Source organism: Anguilla rostrata, chromosome 1 (genome assembly GCF_018555375.3).
Source record: "Anguilla rostrata isolate EN2019 chromosome 1, ASM1855537v3, whole genome shotgun sequence".
NCBI classification, from domain to species: domain Eukaryota; kingdom Metazoa; phylum Chordata; class Actinopteri; order Anguilliformes; family Anguillidae; genus Anguilla; species Anguilla rostrata.
The window spans coordinates 2678437-2698208 of NC_057933.1; the positions used below are offsets into that span (position 1 = coordinate 2678437).

Below are 19772 nucleotides of genomic sequence, written 5' to 3' on the forward strand. Positions count from 1 at the left end.
CTATCACTTTCCCCATCCCCCACCCTCTCTCCCCATTCTCTCTTTCTCCCCCTCTCCTTCTGTATGCTTCTTTCTCCCCACTGTTTCTCCTCCTCTTGTTCCCTCTCTCCCTTTCTTTCCCTCCTCTCTCTCATCTTCCGTCTCTCCTTTTCTCCCATCTCCTCTCTCTCTCCCGCTCTGCCCCCTTTCTCTTTCTCTCACTTCCATTCTCCCTCCTGCTGAGGCTGACTGACTATAATGGAGACCTGCTGAGGCTGACTGAGCTGGAGACTGAGGCTGACTGACTGAGCTGGAGACGTGCTGAGGCTGACTGAGCTGGAGACTGAGGCTGACTGAGCTGGAGACTGAGGCTGACTGTGCTGGAGACTGAGGGTGACTGACTGAGCTGGAGACTGAGGCTGACTGAGCTGGAGACATGCTGAGGCTGACTGAGCTGGAGACTGAGGCTGACTGAGCTGGAGACTGAGGCTGACTGAGCTGGAGACTGAGGCTGACTGAGCTGGAGACTGAGGCTGACTGAGCTGGAGATGTGCTGAGGCTGACTGAGCTGGAGACTGAGGCTGACTGAGCTGGAGACTGAGGCTGACTGACTGAGCTGGAGACGTGCTGAGGCTGACTGAGCTGGAGACGTGCTGAGGCTGACTGAGCTGGAGACTGAGGCTGACTGAGCTGGAGACGTGCTGAGGCTGACTGAGCTGGAGACATGCTGAGGCTGACTGTGCTGGAGACGTGCTGAGGCTGACTGTGCTGGAGACGTGCTGAGGCTGACTGTGCTGGAGACGTGCTGAGGCTGACTGTGCTGGAGACGTGCTGAGGCTGACTGAGCTGGAGACATGCTGAGGCTGACTGTGCTGGAGACGTGCTGAGGCTGACTGTGCTGGAGACGTGCTGAGGCTGACTGTGCTGGAGACGTGCTGAGGCTGACTGAGCTGGAGACATGCTGAGGGTGACTGCGCTGGAGACGTGCTGAGGCTGACTGTTCTCTTTAATGCACTTCAAGTCTGTTTTCCCACATTTCCATCTGAGCTGACGCTGAAGAAGATGGTTTTATATTTTCTTATTTCTCCTTTTCAGGCGGCTGCGTGTTCTCCCTCTCATGCCCTGATGGCTGTCGTGCTGCTTTGTATCCATTAGGCAGCACATTAATATGGTGTTTGTTCTGCGCACTGGAGCTCAGCTGCATAATGAACTCCTCATTTTTGTTTTTATTTTTTCTTAAAGGACCTGACAGTTTATCATTATGGGGAGTCGTGAAGGAACAGGGGAAAATATGATTTCTGCATTAACTCCCCCCCCAGTCCTCCTTCACTTCACCCCACATCACCCCCCCCACACTCTCCCGCCCACACTCCACCCCACCCTCCATATGCAAAAACTGAAGTGCACAGCTAATACCGTCTGGAGCTTAAAGCGAATGGTGAATGTCGATCTTTCAGAATTGCAGGTGTGACGTTTAACGTGCTAAAAAGATGGTCTTTGTTTGCACGAAATCTGATGTGATTTTCCTCACTCAAAAAAAAACGAAAAAAAGTGAAACACAAATGTACATGCAATGAAAGGCATAGCCGCTATTCACGCTAATTATGATATTTGACATATCCGGAGGGTAAAATAAAAAGCAGTAAATGAATAAAAGATCCCGGGATGTTCAGCACTCCAGCTGCGGCTTCAGCCTGGAATCTCTGGTGGAGAGACACGGGCTCGTTTCGCAAAAACTTCCAGATAAGGTCCCCTCAGCAGATGAGTCATCTGCTGGTTCAATCATGGAAGTGAGAGGGGTAGGGGGGGTGATGGGGCAGGGTGATGGGGGAGGGGGGGGGGGGAGTGATGGGAGGGGGGGGATGGGGGGGGGTGACGGGGGGGGGAGTTGCCCACGGTGGAGAGGCCTGCTCAGGCCGGGAGATGGTATCTGTGCGGAGAGGCTGGGGTGGGGATGGGTGCGAGGGGTGATGGGGGGAGATGGTATCTGTGCGTCTGAAGCTCTGAGCGTTAGCGGCACTGGGGCTTAAGTGTGCTGACAGGTGTTTTTACCTGCGGGCTCAGGGCTCCTACGCTCACCTGCGCTGATGGAGCAGATAAAATAAATTACCTGGCTGACGGCTGACAGCTTAAGAACATCGGCTCGCCTTTCGCTTGTCTTTTCCTTTCGTTTTCTTCTCCTTTTTTGAGTGGATTTTACTTATTTATTTATTTTTTAGCTTTACAAGACCAAGCGCCTCAATCAGTTTGTGCTGCGAGCCGGTCAGGTGAGATTAGCCATCGTGCTCCTGCCCTATAGCTGACCTGCATGTTCCTGCACACTACAGAAACCTTCTGGATCTTCACCTCCAGGGTTTGAGGGAAAACTAATGGTAACATCCACGCAGTATTACAGCGGACGAAAGGGGAGAATCATTATATTTATTTTGGGATGGGAATTACATAACGCAACCTGTTAAAACAGAATGTAAATTCAGGTCTCAGGTATTATCACTCAAATGTTCTGCTCCGATTTTTAAATGTTCTGTTTTAAATTCTGTTTCGGTTTCGGCACTTTCAGTCAGTGCTTTAGGACCCCCTCCCACGGTCTCCTCTGCAGGTCGACGATGTGCATTTATGAATCAGCTCGCCTCTATGATTTAAAGAGCTCCTCTCTGATTACACTCCACGAAACCGCCTTCCGCCTCAAACGCTTTCCAGATCTGAGCTTTAATCCTCACAGTTCCAGTCACACCAAACAACAGCAACCACAACCACAACAATTAAAACTTTTTAAGAGGGGAAAAAAAAAACAACCATCGCAAATATCTTCACTGAAGCCTTCACTGAATTCTTCCTGGCCCGTGATCTCAAACGCCTGCATTTGTCATGTAACCGTATGAATTTTGAGTTTAAAATAAGCGTGATTCATCCGTGTTTAATTCAGTAACCCAGTCACAGTTCCACCCTCAGGCCTGGCCTCGTCCCGAAACACAGGACCTGTCATCTGCCATTATGCTTTTTGTTTTTAATAATCGGCAACTCATCCCTCTCCAGCACTGTGTCAATGGCCCCCGGGTCTACAGAAATGTTTTTTTTTTTTTTTTTCATTTTAGCGTTCTGTTTTATTCCAAAGACCTGCAGGGCATTGTGTACCATTTCACTGAAAGGGGCGTTCTTTACCTCGCTGCGGTTAATCCTGAACAGTTACCGTACGTTTACAGTCAAAATAACACCCTCGCGTAGCAATGGCTGGCTACGCCTTGAGTTTGTGTTCAAATACTGTCGACTGCCGCAATGTAAACATTCGAGCAGCTTGGTGGAGTTAATAAACCGCGCTCACAGGAACAGGAATGGAACGTGATCGCGTTGTAGCGTTCCGCTGTGGGGGTGCCGCTGTGGTGTTACCTGAGAAGGCCGTCATGCAGGTGAGGGCACTTTGTTGCCCTTTCCCGGTTCCTCAGTTCCGTCTCACCTGACGTTTGAAGCCCTGTGATTGGAAGGGCTGCATTTTCCCAGGTGAGGTGGCCATTCTCAGACACCCTCTTATGGTTAAGCAGAAATCACTTGGAGACAGGGGGGTGCAGGTGTGTGTTTAGAGGGATTAGGGTTCGTTTGGGGGAGCAGGTTTTTTTGGGGGGTGGGGGTGCAGGGTGGGTGTTTGGGGGGTTTTCAGGGCGTGTTTTAGGGGGGAGGGGTGCAGGGCATGTTTGGGCAGGGGGTGGGGGTTCACGTCATGATTTGGGGGGGGGGGTGCATGTTTGGGGGGGTTCATGGCATGATTTGGGGGGGGGGGTGTGCTCGGGTTTGGGGACCTGGCAGGCTGCTGTAACCAGGGGTCTGTGGTGATGCTGTAAGATGGGGGCCTTCTCCCTGCGTGAGCTTCACTCTGATCCTCTGAGTACTGCAAGGAGGAGACCTTACCCACACACACCAGCACCCAAATCACACCTCTGCTTAGAGAGAGAGACAGTGAGAGGGAGGAGGGAGAGAGAGGGAGGGAGGGAGGGAGAGAGATAGAGAGAGGAGGAAGAGAGGGGGAGAGGAGGGAGAGAGAGAGTGAGAGGTGGACAGAGAGAGGAGGGGGAGGCAGACTGAGGTGAGAAAGTGAGAGAAAGGGGGGAGAGAATTTAAAGAGGAAGGTAAGCAGGGAGGTGGAGAGAGAGAGAACGAGGCAGATGTAGAGGGGGGAGTGAAAGAGAAGCAGGCAGAAAGATGTAAGAAGAGAGAAAGGGGGAGGGGGATGGAGAGAGAGGAAGGCAGGTAATGAGAGGTGTGGAGAAAGAGAATAGAAAAAGAGAGAGAAAGAGAACGCTGCAAGTGATGCAGAAAGAGATGGTCTTCAGGGAGCGGCACAGCATGACAGAGAGAATGAGAGGTACAGAGAGAGAGAGTGGGAGACTGAAGGAGAGGGGAGGGGAGAGGGAGAGAGTGAGTGAGGGAGAGAGGAAGGAGAGAAGAGGCAGAGAGAGGGAGGGAGGGAGAGAGGAGGGGAGGGCAAGAGAGGGGTGAAGAGAAAAGGCAGAGAGAGAGAGGGAGGGAGAGAGAGAGAGCGTTGCAGTCATGGCCGGCAGTGCAGGTGATTTGTCTTGTTTCTGAGCGGTAAAGTCAACACGCGACCTTTCCACCTGTTTCCGCTGTGAGGGGGTAAATATTGCATCACACGCTGTGCTGACATCGCTGGGGAACAGGCCCCGTGCCTCGCTGCTCAACCCAATCCAGCCCCGCCCAGTCCAGCCCCTCCAAACCCAGCCCTGCCCACCCACCCCGCCCATCCTGCCCTGCCCCTCCAAACCCAGCCCTGCCCCACCCAGCCCTGCCCAATCCTGCCCTGCCCCTCCAAACCCAGCCCTGCCCCACCCAGCCCCGCCCAATCCAGCACTGCCAAATCCTGCCCTGCCCCTCCAAACCCAGCCCCACCCCTCCCAGCCCTGCCCAATCCTGCCCTGCCGGGTCCTGGAACCGGCGGTAACGAGGGCGTTAGCTGCCAGATCAGCGGAAATAAAAGAGCCCTCTGCTCGGCCTGTCTGACATCTCTCTCTCCCTCTCTCTCTCCCTCTCTCTCTCTCTCTCTCTCCGTCTCTCTCTCTCTCTCTCCCTCTCTCTCTCTCTCTCTCTCTCTCTGTGTGAAACCCATCCTTCCCTCTGATCTGATGTGGAAGCTGTCGGAGCCTAAACGCGTTTGAGACGGCGAGTCTCCGGGTTTTTTGTTTTGTTTTGGTTTAATAAAAACGAAATGAAATGAAATCTCAGCGACGGTGTCTCCGCTCCCCGCGTGTGCGGCGGCTGCAGAGCGTGCCGCGTGGCTCGATCCGCGTGCCGATGGTGGAGACCGCGCCGATGGCGGATTGCGTGGCGGTGATGGCGGATCTTGTGATGGTGGATTGCATGCTGATGGTGGAGACCACGGTGATGGTGGATTGCGTGGCGGTTGTAGAGAGTGTGGTGATGGTGGAGTGCGCGGCGGCGATGGCGGTGATGGCGGAGACCACAGCGTTCGTTTCTCTCCGCGACCTGAAGGCCAGCTAGACTGTCGGGCGAATCCAGTCACGATCCCGCACCCCCCCCCCACCCTGCCCAGTCTTCTCTGACTGAGTTGATACGGGTCACAGTAACTGCACTCTAATTTAAAAGTGTCTGTGGGGCTGAGATTAGTAGGGTCTGCCAAGCAGCCAGGGCCCAGTGTCATACAACAGCTAGGAATCATGGGAGTGCGCTCAGATGTGTAGAGAGCATGGCAGGGCTGGAAATATAAGTAACTCTGCATAAATAACTCTTTTTTTTATTAGCGGTCGAGTCGTCTGTGAGCACAGAACAGACAGCGGCTGATTCCCCTTCAGCTTTGTAAGGGCTGTCCTCTCTGTTCTCTCTCACGCTGACAGAAAAGCAGCGGTATAGGCTGGGGTCTTAAAGGAAGAGGGGATACCTTCACAGAAAACAGAAACGTTTATCACAGTCACCCACGCCCCCCTACTGCGGTCCACAAAGCTATGTAGGTCTGCACATGGCCCTGAACGCATTAGATTGAAGCGCTAGATTGATGAACCAAAAAATAAGATAATTAATAATAATTAAATTATTTTATTATTACTTTTTTGTTTCTTTTTCTTTACCGAAACATGTTTACTTCATTGCCTTAACAATGTTGACATTTTTATCAATGCAACAAATAAAAACATATTTGCTAGCCAACTGAAAATAAAGCAAGGCTATGTTACATTCAAATATGCAGCAGACTGTACAGTAAACATATAATAGTAGATATGCTGAGGACAAACAGTAGCATAATGGGTAGAGAGCTGGGCTTGCAAGTTTGATTCCTAAGAGGGGCACAGCCATTGTACTGTGCTAAACCTGATTTGCTTTAGTAAACACATCCTGCCGTATGATTGGCTGGAATCTGAAGAGCGTAATCTGTGTACTGTAAGTGGCCGAGGACAAGAGCATCTCCTGCATGCCTGAAATGTAAATGGCCAAACGAGGCAGTGTCCCAGTTTTTCCCCCCAAAAAAATGTGAGAAAAGTGAACAGAAAGTAATTATTTCCCTCACTTTGACGGACTGAAAGGGAAGCTTTAAAATGAACTGATAAGAATTGAAAAGAACTTAAAGCTAAGAGAGGAGGGAGGGAGGGTAAAAAAAAACACTGACAGTTTTTCAGATTATATCTGATCGTTATTCACTGCAACTTAAGACAAACCTTTTCAAATCATCACGGCTGCTCTGTGTGAGCACCCAGGATATGATAGCCAGCGTTCCTGGAGCAGACAGACAGATGTTCCCAGAGCAGACAGACAGACGTTCCTGGAGCAGACAGACAGACGTTCCCGGAGCAGACAGACAGACGTTCCTGGAGCAGACAGACAGACAGACGTTCCTGGAGCAGACAGACAGACGTTCCTGGAGCAGACAGACAGACAGACGTTCCTGGAGCAGACAGACAGGCGTTCCCGGAGCAGACAGACAGGCATTCCTGGAGCAGACAGACAGACGTTCCTGGAGCAGACAGACAGACGTTCCCGGAGCAGACAGACAGACGTTCCCAGAGCAGACAGACAGACGTTCCCGGAGCAGACAGACAGACGTTCCTGGAGCAGACAGACAGACAGACGTTCCCGGAGCAGACAGACAGACGTTCCCGGAGCAGACAGACAGACGTTCCCGGAGCAGACAGACAGACGTTCCCGGAGCAGACAGACAGACGTTCCCGGAGCAGACAGACAGACGTTCCTGGAGCAGACAGACAGACGTTCCTGGAGCAGACAGACAGACGTTCCTGGAGCAGACAGACAGACAGATGTTCCTGGAGCAGACAGACAGATGTTCCTGGAGCAGACAGACAGACGTTCCTGGAGCAGACAGACAGATGTTCCTGGAGCAGACAGACAGATGTTCCTGGAGCAGACAGACAGATGTTCCTGGAGCAGACAGACAGATGTTCCTGGAGCAGACAGACAGACGTTCCTGGAGCAGACAGACAGATGTTCCTGGAGCAGACAGACAGACGTTCCTGGAGCAGACAGACAGATGTTCCTGGAGCAGACAGACAGACGTTCCTGGAGCAGACAGACAGATGTTCCTGGAGCAGACAGACAGATGTTCCTGGAGCAGACAGACAGACGTTCCTGGAGCAGACAGACAGACGTTCCCGGAGCAGACAGACAGATGTTCCTGGAGCAGACAGACAGACGTTCCTGGAGCAGACAGACAGATGTTCCCGGAGCAGACAGACAGATGTTCCTGGAGCAGACAGACAGACGTTCCTGGAGCAGACAGACAGATGTTCTCAGAGCAGACAGACAGGCATTCCTGGAGCAGACAGACAGACAGACGTTCCTGGAGCAGACAGACAGACAGATGTTCTCAGAGCAGACAGACAGGCATTCCTGGAGCAGACAGACAGACAGGCATTCCTGGAGCAGACTGACAGACATTCCTGGAGCAGACAGACAGACGTTCCTGGAGCAGACAGACAGACGTTCCTGGAGCAGACAGACAGATGTTCCTGGAGCAGACAGACAGATGTTCCTGGAGCAGACAGACAGACGTTCCTGGAGCAGACAGACAGATGTTCCTGGAGCAGACAGACAGACGTTCCTGGAGCAGACAGACAGATGTTCCTGGAGCAGACAGACAGACGTTCCTGGAGCAGACAGACAGATGTTCCTGGAGCAGACAGACAGACGTTCCTGGAGCAGACAGACAGACGTTCCTGGAGCAGACAGACAGATGTTCCTGGAGCAGACAGACAGATGTTCCTGGAGCAGACAGACAGATGTTCCTGGAGCAGACAGACAGACGTTCCTGGAGCAGACAGACAGATGTTCCCGGAGCAGACAGACAGATGTTCCTGGAGCAGACAGACAGACATTCCTGGAGCAGACAGACAGATGTTCCTGGAGCAGACAGACAGACGTTCCTGGAGCAGACAGACAGATGTTCCTGGAGCAGACAGACAGACGTTCCTGGAGCAGACAGACAGATGTTCCCGGAGCAGACAGACAGATGTTCCCGGAGCAGACAGACAGATGTTCCCAGAGCAGACAGACAGATGTTCCCGGAGCAGACAGACAGATGTTCCTGGAGCAGACAGACAGATGTTCCTGGAGCAGACAGACAGACGTTCCTGGAGCAGACAGACAGATGTTCTCAGAGCAGACAGACAGGCATTCCTGGAGCAGACAGACAGACAGACATTCCTGGAGCAGACAGACAGACAGATGTTCTCAGAGCAGACAGACAGGCATTCCTGGAGCAGACAGACAGACAGGCATTCCTGGAGCAGACTGACAGACGTTCCTGGAGCAGACAGACAGACGTTCCTGGAGCAGACAGACAGACGTTCCTGGAGCAGACAGACAGATGTTCCTGGAGCAGACAGACAGATGTTCCTGGAGCAGACAGACAGACGTTCCTGGAGCAGACAGACAGATGTTCCTGGAGCAGACAGACAGACGTTCCTGGAGCAGACAGACAGATGTTCCTGGAGCAGACAGACAGACGTTCCTGGAGCAGACAGACAGGCATTCCTGGAGCAGACAGACAGACGTTCCTGGAGCAGACAGATTCCCAGGCTTTCCGCAGTGCTTCACGGAAACCATCCACTTTTTAAAGAGGCTCAGCCACAGATACAGCAACCCGCTTCAAACTGAAGAGCGGATTGTAGCGCAACTTTTTAGGAGATAATTGTCTGGCCTGAGTATGGCGGCGTCTGTCTATCGAAAGTGTGTTAAAAGTATGAAATTAAGGGGCAGGATCTCACACATATAACCCAGGGGGGATTGGGGATAAACACTCTCTGTTGTGTGTTGAAGTAGAGGCTTGAGAAAGCCTTCGCTGTTGCCACGGGGACATCAAGAGGGACAAATCTCAGGCAGGTCTCAAAAGGCCTTTGGTGTGTAGGGGGGTGGGCGGGCGGTGGGGGGGGGGCGGCGGAGTGGAGAGAGAAGCCAAGAAGAGAGGGCGCAGGACCTGAATGTGTCCTTAAAGGGGGTTTGGGGGAAGAGAGGACAGGGGGATGGGCGGGGGGGGCGGGTGTGAGAATAAAACGGGATGCTCAGACAGCAAAGAAACTGCTAAGGTGACTTTCAGGATATCTGGCAACCGACCATATGCACCGACCTTTTATGGTCGCGACAATGTGCTCGTTAAAAGCAGGCCCGGACCGGGGAGGGACGGAGGGGTCGATACCGCTGCGGATGGCAGGTGCTGGCTGTGGCATTATGCCACCCCCAGAGCCCCCCACCACACACTGCCACTCCACACCCCCCCAGAGCCCCCCCACCACACACTCCCACTCCACAACCCCCCACCACACACTCCCACTCCACACTCCCCCAGCCTCCCCACCACACACTCCCACTCCACAACTCCCCCACCACACACTCCCACTCCACACTCCCCCAGCCTCCCACCACACACTCCCACTCCACAACTCCCCCACCACACACTCCCACTCCACACTCCCCCAGCCTCCCCACCACACACTCCCACTCCACAACCCCCCAGAGCCCCCCAAGACACTCCCAGTCCACAACCCCCTCCCCCCCGCCCCCACATCCCACATCCTCACATCCTAAATGAAACTGTGGCTCGGCAGCTTCTCTCCGTCCCATCGGAGCACGCGCTCTGTATCGGCCGGGGGGGGTGGGGGTGGGGGGTGTGGGGTGTAATTTAAGCGCGGTCTCGGATGCGCACCGTCGGCGAATCGCTGCGTGGGGTGTTCAGCGGCGTGGGTGGCGGCGGCAGGCCAGCACACCATTAACACTAGCGCTAACGCGTTTGGGGAGCGCACCGCCGTGGGGACGCTAAGCGCCGAGGTAGCACTAGCGCTAACGCGTTTGGGTAGCGCACCGCCGCGGGGACGCTAAGCGCGAGGCTAGCGCTAGCGCTAACGCGTTTTGGTAGCGCACCGCCGTGGGGACGCTAAGCGCCGAGGCTAGCACTAGCGCTAACGCGTTTGGGTAGCGCACCGCCGTGGGGACGCTAAGCGCCGAGGCCAGCGCTGCCTGTGGGCTCGTAACTCTCTCACAGCGCATCAAACCCGCGCCGCGCCGTACTGCTAAGTACCGTTTATCACTCTTTATGAACATAAACGCTGGCTCAAAACTCCAGCCGCACTGTTAAAAAGCATCTCTTTTTTGTTTTTTTTTTCCTCTGGCGCATGTTATGTGTAAAGGCCTCTGGTGGCCCCAGCCACTGTGTGGAAAAGTTTGGGATGAGCCTTTAAAGTGGAGAAAGAGAAAACTGAGTCACTTTCTAAACTTTTTCTCTTCTCTATTTTTCTTCTTCTTCTTCTTCTTCTTCAGAGAGACAAGACAATGTGTTGTTCTTTTGATGAAATATTGACAAATGATTACATGAAGTCCGGGCAAGACGAATCGATGCTTATCTAATAGCCGAACCAAATATTCTGGTGGAAAAATTGTGCAGAAATTTTGTTGTCCATACAAAATCGATGAAATTCAGGAGAGGAGATTTAATAGAAGCTTTCTAAAACGGGTGACACGCACACACACACACACGCACACACACACACACGCGCACACACACACACACACACACACACACACAGTCGCGGGCGCGTTTATGAACTGAAGTTGGCCGCGCCTGTCCGCCACTGTCGCGGTGACCGTGTCTTCGCCTTCCTTCGGCGCTTGGTCGTCACAAAAGGGCCCTTAATTTAGTTCCGCTGTACTACAGGGGGTTGGGGGGGTGGGGGGGGGGGGGTCTATCTGACGTCTGACCCTCAGAAAAACGTCTGCAGCTCTCGGGGAGCAGATTCAACTGGCGACAGAAGCCCAGACGAGCGTGCAGGGAGACACACATTATTGTCGTGTCCCTGCAAGAGGGGAAATCATAATCATTTGTTTATGATTATGAATCTCCTCTGCTGGTTATGGGGTGGGGGGGTGGGGGTGGTGTTGTCTCCCCTTGAACCGCCAAATCGGAGACCGTGGAGACATCATCAGCCTGCTTTGCAGGTGATGCCACATCATTAGATTAGCCAGATTTATGGGTTCGTGAACCTGGCTATTACCCCCCGACGCTGCGACGCTGATGCTGTCCCCTGATGTCTTTACGAGGGTAGCGATGTTCACCTTGCCCCGCCAAAAAAGAAAGAGCAGAGCAATTATATCACCCTGCATCTGCTGTGCCTTGCAACTGGTCGCCGAAATGCCAGAATATTGTGCTTATTAACAAGGAGCCCAAACATGGAGTCACTCATACTCTCATACTCAATGGTATGTAAGCGTAACAAATGTCAAAAAATGTATTAAATCAAGAGGGAAAAAAATCTTCAAAATGTCCAAAATGCTTAGTAAGACACACAGACATTATTAAAATGGCTGAAAATGAAACAAAGCTTCAGTTTATTTAATTGCTATTATCAATCCTAACCCAACTCAACTGCATTGACAGCACATAAGGGTCGTTTGGCATGAACACTCAATGCTGTCGTTTGGGGCCACAAGCGTCCCCGGGCCACACGGTGGCTAACGGACGCGTCGCTTGTCCTTGTCTTACCGCGTTGTTCCGATCCACCCGTGCATTACTGACCTGACCGTCAGCAGTCCATGCCTCATCACAGTTCAGTTCTGAGGTAACATGTTGACTGGAGAGTTTGTACTTTGTTTCGGGGAGGGGAGGGGAGGGGGGGGGGCGCAACAATCGGAGCCACCACTCCGCATCTGAAGTGCGCTCGAGCATAATTCCGTTAAATTCGGCATCCACTCCTGGACCGCGAGTGCAGCCGCGCGATTATCTGCCCGGGAGAGAAGAGCGGCTCTGACTTCCGCAACGTTTATGAGAGACAGGCAGGACTCGAAATAATGCAGTCTGTTTATCCACAAGCATCTCAAACGCTCAGGGCTTTGAGAGCCAGACTCTGTGGGTCTTTTACACGGTGTGTACCATGTACCGTGTGCAGTTTGAGCGTCCCGCAAAAGTTATGAAATATACATTTGACACGGAAGTTTTAAAAATGAGCCTTCGCTTGGAGCAGGAGAGTTAGACGCCTGTCAGACCCCAGTCCTGTATCTGCTGGCTTTTTGGTGTGTTTACCATAGATAATAGACACATTCATTAATTATATTTTAAAGAAATCACTACTAGTAAATATATTTGATGCCATGTAGTTCCCACGTCGTGAGGACCGCAACTCCCAAGAATGCACTGCATCTTAAAACGCTCACTTTATTGTTGAAAACTGAAGTGTTTTGACATCTTGTCATTGTCAAAGTATATATAGTGGTAGTAGAATGGTGGTAGATATACTTTGACAAAGACAAGATGTCGAAGCACGTCAGTTTGTAACAATAAAGCGAGCGTTTTAAAATGCGATGTTGCAGTGCGTTCCTGGGAGTTGCGGTCCTCTCCAAGGGGGAAGGACATAGTATTGGATGTTTTTTTGACAAGCAAAAAACAAAAACAAGCCTCTGTCCTGAGGAAAGCCAGTTTGTTCTTGCCTACACATCACTAATGAAAATGTGTTTTTTTATTGGACGAGAGTCGTGCACCGTGTTTCCTAGGCCTACATTGACTGCTGATTGAAAGGAAACCATAAATATACACAAATGCCGTGGCTGTCCAGGACTGGTTTGACTTGTTAAACTCTCCTGCCTCTGAGGGTCTATACACAGTGCAGAAGATTAGAAAAGAAAGAATAAGAATAAATAAATGCACAAAAGGCCCGTTTTGACCTGCAACACGAACTCCTTCCAAACTGTCCAACGATACCCATGTGAGAAGACACGTTCAGCTGTTTTCTTTTTTTTCTTCTTTTTTTTTTTTGTGCATATTGAAATCGCGTTTCTGCTTTACGCTGTCTCTGTGTGAGGGCCAGCCTGCACAGAGCCAGCACTGACTGCTCCCATTGTGCTGAGCCTGTGTGAGGGCCAGTCTGCACAGAGCCAGCACTGACTGCTCCCATTGTGCTGAGCCTGTGTGAGGGCCAGTCTGCACAGAGCCAGCACTGACTGCTCCCATTGTGCTGAGCCTGTGTGAGGGCCAGTCTGCACAGAGCCAGCACTGACTGCTCCCATTGTGCCGAGCCTGTGTGAGGGCCAGTCTGCACAGAGCCAGCACTGACTGCTCCCATTGTGCTGAGCCTGTGTGAGGGCCAGTCTGCACAGAGCCAGCACTGACTGCTCCCATTGTGCTGAGAATGTTCTTACGGGTGTTTGACTGGCATGGGCATTTAGATATCCCTTAAACTCTTGTAAAAAAAAAAAAAAAAAGGGGGGGGGGGGGGGGTGAGGGAATTAATTAGGGCTCGAGTTTTATCTCTCATTGTGTGGCTGTAATATCATGTCTCCCCACTTTTAGGCGGGGTGGGGGGTGGGGGTGGGTGGGGGGGGATATCAGAGCCCAGAGCGGGTCAAGGGGGTGGGATTACTCGAGGCGTAAAATAATACCGTAAACAATGAACACCGCAGGCCCCCTCCCCAAAAAAAACTCCATCTGGGTCCTGTGCTTATCAGCCTGGGGAGGGTGGGCGGGGCGGGGGGGGGGGGTGTAGGGATTAAAACTGAATCATTAACACCACGGCCACTGAATGGGGACAAAGCATGATTGACATGCGAATGGACTGGGAGGTGGAGGAGGACGAGAGAGAGGGAGGGAGAGAGAGTGGGGGGACAGAGGGAGAGAGAGAGAAAGGGAGAGGGAGACAGAGGGAGAGAGAGCCTTGGGCTGATGCTGTAAGACGAGCACCATAATTGCACTGGGATAGAGAGAGAGAGGGAATGAGAGATAAGAGGAGGAAAGAGACAGAGGCTGAGATGGAGGGATGGAAGAGGGGGAATGAGATACGGAATAATGAAAGTCAGCTCCACATATGTGCCTAGCTGAAGGACCTGCAATCACACGGGCGCATCGAGCAAACAACATGTCTTCTGCACGCACACACACACACACACACTCACACACACGCACACTCTCAAAAACACACACACACACACTCACAAACACACACACCACACACACACAACCACACGCACACACGCACACACACAAACACGCACACATATACACACACACACACAAACACGTACACACACATACTGTACACACACACACACACACACACACACAAACACGTACACACACACGTACACACACATACTGTATACACACACACATATGGTACACACACACACACACACGTGCAAACACACATACTGTACACATGCACACACACACGCACACGCACACACACACACACACACACACACACGCACACGCACACACACACACACACACACACCCGACAGCACTCCATTTCTCCAAGCCCACTCTTCGTACAGCATGTTTATAGATAAGCCTCTGCGTTCTGTCTGTTCCCTCTCCCTTTCTCTCCCTTTTTCTTCCTGCCCTTTCCACCTCTCTTCCCCCTCTTCTTTCTCCTCCCTCCCCCTCTTGCCCTCACCCCCTCTTTTCTCTCTTTCTTCCCCTTCTCTTCTCTCTCTCAGTTCCCCCCTCTCTCGTTTGCCGTGCCCCAGTTTCCCTTCAGTCCGCTTTCTTTCTCTCCGTCTACATCCCTCTATCCCTCGCACACCTTCCCCTTTCACTCTCTCTCGCTCTTGCACTCTTGTCTCCCTTTCTCTCTCTCACACTCCCTCCCACTCTCTCTCTCTGTTCTTTTCTTTCTCCCTTTCTCCCTCCCCAGAAAAAGCCCAGATGTACATATAACCTTGCCGATGCCCCCCTCCCCCTCACCTTTCCACAACAGCAGGTGTGCAGTAATGCCGGTGTTGAGTAATTAGAGGGGGGGTGAGTGTTCTGGCGACGGGGTCCGCGGGTCAGCCGGGGATTTGTTAACTTATTAGAGTGTGCGAGAGGAAGCCGAGCTTATCTTCACCTCGCTGGTCTCCGGCAGACCCTCTGCGATTGCATTGACCCGTCTAGTGGAAGTAATGGATATTAGAAAAGGCTTGGGGGGGGGGCTGAAGGGGGGGTGGGGGGGAGGGGGAGGACAGAGAGCAGAGACAGGTTCGGCGAGGAGACGGTATTAAAACTCGTCAAGGACGTGCCTGACCAGTGCTGTGCAGAAATCCCTCGCAAACACCATTGCTTTGAGTCTCATTTTCTGTCTTTGTTTTTTTTTTTTAACTTTGTAAATGAATAATCACGTGTGTAAGTGTATCGTTCTATGGATAGTTTCCACTAGTATTGAACAGTCAATTGATGGATGATGATGATGATGATAATGATGATGCCAATGATTATTATGAAGAATAATTATAACAGTCATCATTGATTCTTGCTATCATTGAAATGATGAGCTGTTAGACATGAACACTTTTTTAACAACATAGCGCATATGTTTTTGTAACATTAATTTATGTGAACGTTAATTTATCAACACATTGATCAAATGAAAGATTGATTTGTCCTGTCCCCATATACATTAGTTTTAGATAATTTTTTATTTGACATTAAATGAAAATATTTTTCAGCCATCGCCATTAAGGGAAACAGAAATAGGGAATCCCTGAAATGAACTGGAACAGTGAAATCATGGATGTGAAACAGAGATATCTGTGTAGAAACACTGGGGCAGTGGAGATCGATGCACTGCACTGTTTGTAGCAAAGGACGATAGCTTTGTGCAGCCAGCCTAAACATGCTCCCTCTCTTACTTTATCTTTCTCTCTTTCACACTATTTATCACTCTACCTCTCTCTCTGTATCTCTTTCTCCCTCTCTCTATCTCTCACTATCTCTATCACACTTTCTTTCCATCTATCTTTCTCTGTCTCTTTCTCCTCTACCTCTTTCTCTATCTCTCGTTATTTCTCCGTCTCTCTACATCTTCTTATCTCTCTATCTGTCTCTATCTCTAAGAATCTCTCTCTCTCAAATTCAAATGCTCTCTCTCTCTCTCTCTCTGAGATAATGTGGTGGGAGAAGATAGACAGCCCGGCAATGCCATCTGTAGGGAAGGCGTTGACCCGTCCTCCACATCCCACCATTTGTAGCGCAGCCCTCCCGGCTGAGAGAGAGAGGGAGCGAGAAAGAGAGAGGGAGCGAGAAAGAGAGAGGGAGGGAGGGAGGGAGGGAGGGAGGGAGGGAGGGAGGGAGAGAGATGAAAACAGGGCAGTGTCCGCAGATCCAGCCTCCGTCTGCAGGCGGGCTGCTGTTTTCCGTTCTCTCCGCAAGGTCATCGCCGCAGATGAAGGGGGGAGGCTAACGTGCTAACGTGCTGACTCAAAGATGCAGCCGCTGTTGTGCGCAAAGCCTGGGCCCGTCGCTACGGGAACGTACGTGTTGACAGGCAGCATGTTCCATGTTCTCGTTTGTTGCAACATGCGTTCTGAAATAAGGGAGATTTATTTACCTTTTTGTAGTATCATTAAAGTGCTATGATTCTGAATGTGCATTTTGTCACTTTTTTTTTTTTTAAATGGCTTGGAAATGTTCTTTATTTATTTACGTATGTATTTATTTTGGATTTGACACATAAAAGCTGCAGCCTGCTCTTTAATGCCCGGCAGAAGAGAGGCGCCGTGTGAAGCCGGCTCTCTCCGTCTGAGCCTCTGAACGCTCGGTGAAGAATTTCATCCCTCCGCTTTTTTCCCCTGTCAGGCAAAAAAAAAAAAAAGAAAAGGAAAACAGATAAAGTGCCACCAAACTGTGATTCGGAAAATAAACTGCCAAAGAAGAAGAAAGAAGAGGCCGCTTTGGAGGCACGGCGGCTTTAACGCGGGCTGTCTGCGGGATCGGAGGGTCTGCGCCATCGGCCTCGGCCGCCGGCTCGGTATCGGATCCGACTGGCGCCGAGAGATCGCGCGGCACGCTGTCGGACGCCGTCGGACGCCGTCGCTTTGTGTGGCGGGAGCCCGCCGCTTGTAGCTTTCAGCCTCGATGACACGATTAGAAAAACGTTTGAAACATAAAAAACATAAAAATAAAATAACAGCCAGGCACACATGGCCAGAATGAGTCGCTGTGTCGCTATGCCGAGCCGTGCCACTGTTGGGTTGAAATAAACGAGCAAAATAAAAAATAAAAAAACGCAGTTCAGTTATTCTCTTGTGTCGCAGCGTAGATGTGGTTCCGGATGCTTCCTTCAGGTTGTTTTCGTCAGATTCGCTGGCTGGTAGCCTCACGTTTTGTCCTTGCGCTCAATCGAGAGGTCCAGCTGTCTCCGGTTTTACTTCACTGGCCCCTGTGTCCGTGTGGGTTTCCCACGGGTACTCCGCTTTCCTCCCACAGTCCAAAGATGACTTGCAGGTTAGGCTAATTGGAGACTCTTGATTGCCCATAGTTATGAGCGTGTGTGAGTGAACGGTGTGTGCCATGTGATAGATTGGCAAGTTTTCCAGGGTGTATTCCTGCCTCTCGCCCAATGCATGCTGGGATAGGCTCCAGCACCCCCCGCGACCCTCACCAGGACAAGTAGTTATAGATAATGGATGGATGGACTTTATTGAGCCCCCCCCAGCCCCCCTGCCCCATGGGGTAATTTGTCCTCAGCATTTGACCCATCCTTGTTACTTAGGAGCAGTGGGCAGCCACAGTGCAGCACCCAGGGACCAACTCCAGCTCTGAGGCCAGTGCCTTGGTCCAAGGGCAATAGCAGGCATGTATCTAACCCTGAAATGCATGTCTTTTTGTGGGGGAGGAAACCAGAGTGCCTGGAGGAAACTCACTCAAACAAGGAGAGAACATGCTAGCTCCATGCGGAGAGGATTTGGGCCAGCTGGGACTTGAACCCGGGAACCTCCTCCTTGCAAGGCAGCAGTGCAAACCACCGATATCTCCCAAAGCATGTGGTGAGACAATATCCTTGCTTGCTTTAGTGAAACATTTTCCCTTCATCTACAAAAACAGAAAAGAGAAATTAGCCAGCAGGAAGTCGATGGGGGTTGATAAAGCTTCCTAAATATAATTTCTTATCTTTATTTTAATTTGAAACCAGCTGCAGGACAAAATAAATAAATAAATTTTAAAAAATAGGCTGAGTTGTCAGTCAGGCTTTTAATTAAAATCTGAGGGAGGGGTTCTGATTCGCCGGCTAAGGTGACTGATAAACTCCTGCCATTGGGTAATTTCTGTTAGTCAAATTAGGAGGGATAAAAACCGCTCCAAATTAACTCTGCGCCTGTTCAAGGCGGCGTCAGATTCGACGGGAGACTCAAAGCCCGATTTAAACGGTTGGGAACTCGACTTCAGATTCAAATCAGGCTCTGCCTCCCGCCTGAAGTGCTTTCATGTTAATCGTTTGACTGGAATCTGGGAGAAGGTCACCGAAATATGCCGGTTAAAAAAAAAAAAGTTAAATTAAACCTCCTAAATTTCCGTGTTCAGTTTAAATATACTAATCTTAATCTATATTTGACCTTTAGAAGGGAAATTTAAATGCAAGGCTTTTCGAGGGGGTTGTGTTCTGGCATATGTTGTATATTAGTCTCCTGCAAAGGTAGGCTGGGGGGTGGTGGTTGTTAATAATCTAAATATGTCGTGCTTGTTTGTTTGTTTGTTTGCATATGATGTCCTTAGGCAATGTAATGTAAATCCTGGGGTCTTATTCAGTTCCAAAAACGTTTTTTTTTTTTTACATTTTCAATGGTCCATCTATTGGACAGGAAATTCTCTGTGAATGGTTTGCTGTTTTAACTGTTACGCTAAAGTTTTGATGCTTTTGAATATGTTCCAGGTGTTCATAAACTGCCGTTGGCATAAAACCAGAATTCCCACAACACTGTTAAATAACAATGCTCAAAAATGAATAAAACCTCGAAGGTTTACATGACGTGCCGTCGTCAGTTTGTTTATATGTTTTTGTCTTTAACCCAAAAGTGCCCTCGCGTGGAAAAGTAGCACAACCCATCACACTTAACGTTCCCGTTCCCACACTCTCTCCTCCCTGACAGCTCGCTGTCCTTCGTCGCAGGAAAAAAAAAAACGGCGGGTAGCTCGAAAACCGCGCTCCGCCCGCCTGTTACCGCGGCGACGTCCATTAATCACGGCCGCCCGGCGTCCCCGCGACGCGGCGATCGCACGTCGGATAGGGGCGCTTCTTCCCCCCGTCGCCGCGGCGAGGGAACATCGCCGCAGCTCCGATACGGCTTGTCGGACAGCGGAGATCCGGACCGAGGAAGAGTGTCTTACAGCGCCCCGGAACAGGAGCGGGGGCCCCCCCTGTCAGACACCGGTGATTGATCACCGGTCCAGGAGACCCGGGGTGATGTTTTCACCGACGTTCCGCCGGGGATTCTCACACGCCGGTGCTTAGCCGTCGCTCTCCTCCCTCGTTATCTAATTTCACACTGAAATGTTTCAATAATTAAGAAGACGGAGAGTGATCGCC

General features: G+C 51.0%; 1 long non-coding RNA gene across 3 annotated transcripts in view; it reads left to right on the forward strand.

Annotated features, from left to right (window-relative positions):
• LOC135261307 (uncharacterized) overlaps nucleotides 1-19772 on the forward strand; it is an 88745-nt gene that overhangs the window by 18385 nt on the left and 50588 nt on the right. Inside the window, exon 6 of one of the 3 annotated variants that reach the window (XR_010331891.1) lies at nucleotides 17045-18393. The exons of 1 other annotated variant lie outside the window; for it this stretch is intronic. This is a non-coding gene — a long non-coding RNA (uncharacterized LOC135261307). Of the gene's footprint in view, nucleotides 1-1652; nucleotides 1781-17044; nucleotides 18394-19772 lie in introns of those variants that run through there. One more of the 3 variants, XR_010331881.1, reaches the window with a different exon arrangement.